The sequence below is a fragment of the Orcinus orca genome, chromosome 10, assembly GCF_937001465.1.
Source record: "Orcinus orca chromosome 10, mOrcOrc1.1, whole genome shotgun sequence".
Taxonomy (NCBI): domain Eukaryota; kingdom Metazoa; phylum Chordata; class Mammalia; order Artiodactyla; family Delphinidae; genus Orcinus; species Orcinus orca.
In genome coordinates, this window is record NC_064568.1 from 62,844,405 (window position 1) to 62,850,404 (window position 6,000).

General features: G+C 45.7%; 1 pseudogene; it reads right to left on the minus strand.

Moving 5' to 3' along the window:
• The window catches only part of LOC117200647 (uncharacterized), a 42,915-nt pseudogene extending 38,211 nt beyond the window's left edge, over positions 1-4,704 (minus strand).
• Positions 4,705-6,000: the final 1,296 nt, after the last annotated feature.

Sequence of the window (6,000 nt, forward strand, 5' to 3'; positions counted from 1 at the left end):
TCTAAACCATGATATTTCCAAGGTATGCTTGTATTTCCCAAAGGAAATTGCTTCAATTAAGAATGTGTAATCTTTTCCTCCAGAGGTCACTTTTATCTCTGGGTTATTTTGTCACTTTGATGGCAGCAACAATGAAGATTTCTGTAGAAATACATGCTGACATATAAGTAAACCAGAAGCCTCTGACAAAGCTCTTCCTTGATTCGAAGAAATGGTACAAAACATTTACAGGAATTTCAGTTATAAAGGTTTATAAATGAAGTGTACGGTTGTCTGTTACCCAATTGAAATGTAAGCTCTTGGAGACTTTCATTAGTTTTTTTTTTAACCAATTGAAATGTAAGCTCTTGGAGACTTTCATTAGTTTTTTTTAAGTGACAATCATCTCTTCTCACCCTGTTGTTGTTTCCTAAACAACCTTGGCTACTTTCCTAGCTTTATTAACTACCGACATGTGAACAGTTCCTAAACCTCATCTCCAGCGGTGAATCCTCTACCCCATGCATATATTAATATTTTATGTCTCCACTTGGGTGCAATATAGGAACACGTCTGAACTGAATACAACGCCTCTAATATCCTCAGTTCCATTCTTGTTCTCTTCCTGTGTTTGAATTTATCCATTTGCACACACCCCCAACTCACCCTAAGCCACATGTGGTCAATCGTTAAGTCTTTCCAAGAATGTTCTGACTTTGCATCAGTCATGGTCCCAGCAGGAAACTGATGGCTTGCTCACATGGTGTAATTAAAGGTGTAAAAACCACTGTGTAAAGGAGCAGTTCCCCTTGGTTTGGGGAAACCAACAAGGATGGAGCCGTTCACAGCAGAGAGCACCTTCCACCCTGGTCCTGAAGGGTACAGAGAGGGGGCAGTGAACAGGACCCCCAGAAAGTGGGGGGACAGAGGAGACTGCCCAATAGGGGCTGTGATGTCCTGGGGAGGGAAGCAGGGAAGCAAATTCTCAGACCTCACTTCATTTTCTCTCTTCTCTTGGTGCCTCCTACAGGAAGAAACCACTGGAAGCAAGCAGACAGGGGCCAGTGGATGCAGTCCGATAGCTCAGGCTTCTAGGTTAGTGAGCAAAGTGGAGTGGCCTGGAGAGCAGACCTGGAGAGCCAGACAGAAAACATCCAGCACAGACTCCTTCTGCAGGGGTGCAGCAGACAGCTGTTACTATTTATATTAGGGTTTTACTGACCTTGATGTAATTAGTGCATGTTGCCTTTCTCATTCTTTCTATCCTATTCTCTTTGGTTCTGGTTTTCTCCCACTTTTCTTCTAAACTGGCTTTCTGCCTCCGACTGGCACATACTTCCCAAGAGTTTTAGCATCCACTCGGCATGTGGCAGGGGTCCTGCTCTCTGGGGCACAGTGGCACTATGTGTTGGTTGAAGCTGTATATTTCCCTCAGCAAAGGTCGGTTTCCTGGCAAACTTCCACCAGGGGAGTTATCTTCCCATAAGACTCTTGAGAATATCCCTATATTGTAGGTGACCTGAAATGGATAGATAATCAGGAAAGGGGGAGGTGAGGATTTTGTTTAGAAGCTGTGATTTCCTAATAATGTCTCGGTGTGACTAAACATCTTGTCTACAAACTTTCATCAATTTGGAGACAAGAAAACATAATATATCTTATTTTGAGAAATTCCACACAAAAGAGCCCTTCTGCTTATCGTATTTCTTCGTTTCTTCACTTTAAGGTGTCCTATTATGTTCTTCTGAGGAGGTGCAACTAGCAAACAAGACCTCTCCTTTCAATTCTTTGCAGTCTGGTATTTGTGAGTTTTAAAAGACTGGTAAATAATTCGGGAATATTCTATAGAAAAGGAGACCGTTTATCACACACAGCTATTTCCTTGGGGAAATGTCACCTCCTCCATCCACAAGGTCCTTGTCAGGACATCCTTCATGAGCTCCACAGTCAACTTCCCGAGGCTGGGACAGTCATAAAGTCTCATTCCTCTCGTGACATGATTGGGGGAGGGGTGGCTTATGACCGCCCCCCCCCCAAGGACCAATAAGATCCTTGCCTGGATTGATAGAAACTCTTAAAAAAAAGAAGCTCCTTTTCATCTGGGGTTGTTCAGCTGGGTTGGTGTGACTCTGGAGCAGCTGTTTGCAATCAGGCTCTTATTTGCAAGCAGTAGAAACCCACTCTGGATAATTTAAGCAGAAAAGACATTTAGGAAAATGTCACTGGGTATCAGAAAGAATCCCTAGGATGGCTGGAGAATCAGGTACTGTTGCCAATAACTGGGAATATGGCCCCCAATTATGCCCCAGGACAGGTCCGGTGAGGACACCATTGCCACCGCGGCTGAGCCCCAAGGTCTCCAGACTGCAGAGCCGACACTGAGCACAGGACCCCAAGACCACCAGAAATGTGAGCTCCTCAGGGAGAAGCCCACTCCATGTTCCTGCTCTTCTTTCTTCTCTCTTTCTTTGCTTTTTCTGTGTCTAGTTCCAAATGTAGGACGGCTGTGTTTGGTCAGTGTCACCTGGGTTACATGCCTGAGCCCCAGCTGCAAAGGCGTTTGGGAAATGAAGCATCTGACATCGTCAGTTTCTGCAAAGGGAGGGCATGTGCCCCGCTGAGACTCAGGACGTGGGAAGGTCCCTAAAGTGAGAGGAGTTCCAGATGCTATGGAACAAAAGTCAAGGGACAAGCAGTCTGCAGAACTCAGCCTAGGTAGAGAGGGAAGAAGAGCCAAGAAATAGAGAGACAGACAAAACCCAGATGACATGATTGAAGCCTCTGAATCTAGATGTGCTTCAGCCTTTAAAAAAAAAACAACAAACCCTGGCCTATTTATGTTAGCCGATGAATTCTTCTTTTGGCCTAAGTTACAAACTCCCTTTTGAGTTGAGCATCTGTCACTCGTCAACAAGAACCTCCTGCCGTATATGGTGCTGCTTTCTTATTAGTGTCGAAATCATATTCTTGCCTCTTTATTGGGGCATTTTTCCTGAGTTTCCTCTGCCAGCACCTTCTGAATACACTTGATTTCTTGGCCTATGGGCAGGCCTGGGGGGAGGAGGAGGGAAATTACCCTGCCCGCCAGCCAGCCCCCTTGTGGGGGTGTCTGCCTCATCTGGGGACATGCTCCCTCCCATTCAATCCGCCAGCTTTTCTCTCACTTTTCTTCAGTCTCCCGGAGCTGCCGCTGGAGGCTGTCAGCCAGCTGCACTGATGGGAGACTCCTCCTTGAAGGGAGACCCAGCAGCACCTGTCCCGGTGAGGGTGCATGGAATTGTGGATGTCTTTCTTGCTGCCTCGTGAGGACACCTGACCCAGCAGTGATGCTAACGCAGAGGACAGAAGCCCCTTGGTGAGTTGAATGAAGAGCATTAAGGACAGTGTTTGAGGTCCTGGATCCAGCCATGCTTGAAATCCATTCTTGGGCTCTTCTGTTGCATTAACCAATAAAGTCTTTCCTTTTCCTTAAAAAAAAAAAAAAGAATATTATTCTCAGCTGGCGAGCCTGTGAGAGCCATGCTCTGTGTCCAGTTGCAGGATCAAGATGCCCAGTTTGTCTCTAAAATGTGTGGGTTTGTTCAGGGGTCTGTCTGTAAGCACAGGACCAGGAGTCAGATCCTTCCCCTCCAGGAACTGGCATATCTGGGCCCTGTGGAACTAGTTTTTGAGTGTAGGATGCACCCCAAAGATTTATCTTCTGGAGGAGTGCATGTCTTGGAGCTGTGCCCTCAGACTCCAGGGCAGACCTCTTGCTGCAGTTCCCCCTTCATCCTCTGGTCCCCCTACTTCTTGGGCTTGCCCTGGTCACAAGGGACCTTGTAACAGGGAAGAGCTAAATCAGACTCCAGGTTGGATCTGTTTCTTTGACTTTAACCTTTGCTTTTTGTTGCTTTTGTTATTATAATCATACATAATGGCCTGCCTCAGGGAACCCTGCCCACCTGTTAGTGCCTGCAAGAAAAAATAAACTAACACATCCTCTCACAGAGGCTTGTCATTCCAGGAGATGTTTTGTTTTGCAAAAGGTCATTCCTTTTACTTTACTTCCTCACCACCTCTCCCTCTCTGATTCTATGAAAGAAACTGGCATCCAGACCCAGATAAGATGGTTTTTCAGAGACACTAGTCTGCCATCTTCTCAGTCTGCTGGCTTTCTGAATAAAGTCGTATTCCTTGCCTCAACACCTCATCTCCGATTCACTGGCCTGTCATGCAGCGAGGGGAGCAAGCTTGGATTCGGTAACAGTGTCACCTCAGCTTCACAGAGCAGGATGGGGGTGAGGGCTGGACACTCCTTCCTGTCTGTGTGATGCCTTCCCTTCTCTGATGGCACTGGGGGTGAGGCCTTGAGACCTTTGGTCCAGGAGAAGTGGGTGAAAGGTAAAGGAATTTAGGGAACAAAACGGGGGAAGTCTAATATCTCCTTGGCCTTCCAGAATGTAGACCTTCCTCCTGGATGCCTGAGACACTCTGTGGAGAGCCTGGCTCCCTCATCCCATCTACCTGGGAGGCTGGAGAGCAGATTCTGTACATATCCAGCATGTCTGGGGTTTCTGAGAACTGGCCCCTCAACTCCAACTGTCCCTTCCTAGGGAACTGTGATAAATTTCGGACTGCCAGGAGCTGGCGAACGGGCAGAAGAGGGAAGGACAGGGTAAACCTAAGCTGGGCTGGCCTCTCCTCACTCGCTGGACCCCGAGGCACCTGAGCCCTGCCACACATGTGAGCTGATGAGGCCTTTTGTCGTCAGGAAGCAGCTGGTGGGCTATGATGCTCTGTGATGCAGCCGAGCCAAAGCCAAACGACTCTTAAGACATCCCTTAGCACAGGGAACTCTGTTCAATACTCTGTAATAACCTCAATGGGAAAGGAACTTGAAAAAGAATAGGTAGATGTATATGTATAACTGAATCACTTTGCTGTACACCTGAAACTAACACAACATTGTTAATCAACTATATTCCAATATAAAATAAAAATTAAAAAAAATAAATAAAATAAAAAGAAAAGACATCCCTTATCTTACCCCACCTTGGCGTCCGCATTTAGACTCTAAATCCTCTCTCTGTTTTTGGATTTGCAGTGAATCTACTGAGTAAATAGCAGATGCTAAGAACTGAGTGATGATATGTTTTTAACTCTTCAAACATGGGGATGGCATCTAACTTCTCTCGAAGCCTCCAAACTCTGGGCTATCACACACTTGTTGGCTGCATTTCCCTTTGAACCTAGAAAGTTTTCAGCAGAGGTCGTGGTCAGCAGGTGGTGTGGAGCCCGCAGGAAGTGAAAGCAGGTTTTGACAACGACCTTTCCATTCTTTTTCTTTTTAAAATTTTTTTTTAAATTGGGGTATAGTTGTTTTACAATGTTGTGTTAGTTTCTACTGTACATCGAAGTGGAGTTCCCTGTGCTACACAGCAGGTTCTTATTAGTTATATATTTTATACATATTAGTGTATATATGTCAATCCCAATCTCCCAATTCATCCTCCCACCCCCGCTTTCCCCCTGACCTTTCCATTCTCTAAGACTTTTCCTTTGCCCATAAAAAAATTGTAGATTAACCTGATAGCAATATGTAAATCAGCTGTCTGCTTCCTCTCATTTTCATCCATTGCTCTGCAAAACCCATCCTTCCTCTGGAAATGGAAGGAACTGATGTAATTGTTCTCTGCCGAGGACAATGTAGGGATTTGGGCTCCTTGCCAAGTATGTTTCCTGCCAGGCCCACTCCTTCACTCGGTTTCGGTTTAATTATGAGCGATTGTTTGGGCTGTGATGTGAAGAAATATTAGAGAATGGAACAAAAAGAAGAGCAGAGTTCAGAATATCCTGCTGTAACTGATTCATGGTTTGGCAAGAACTCTTCACTAGATTTTATGCTTCAGCCTTGTGATGGGATCCTAGGGAGCAACCTTGCCATATAAGCACATAAAGCCCAATTCTCTGGTTTATTTTGAAAAGGGCCAAGGGGAAGCATTTGAGAAATGCAGGAATAACATCAGCCAGCCACGGGGT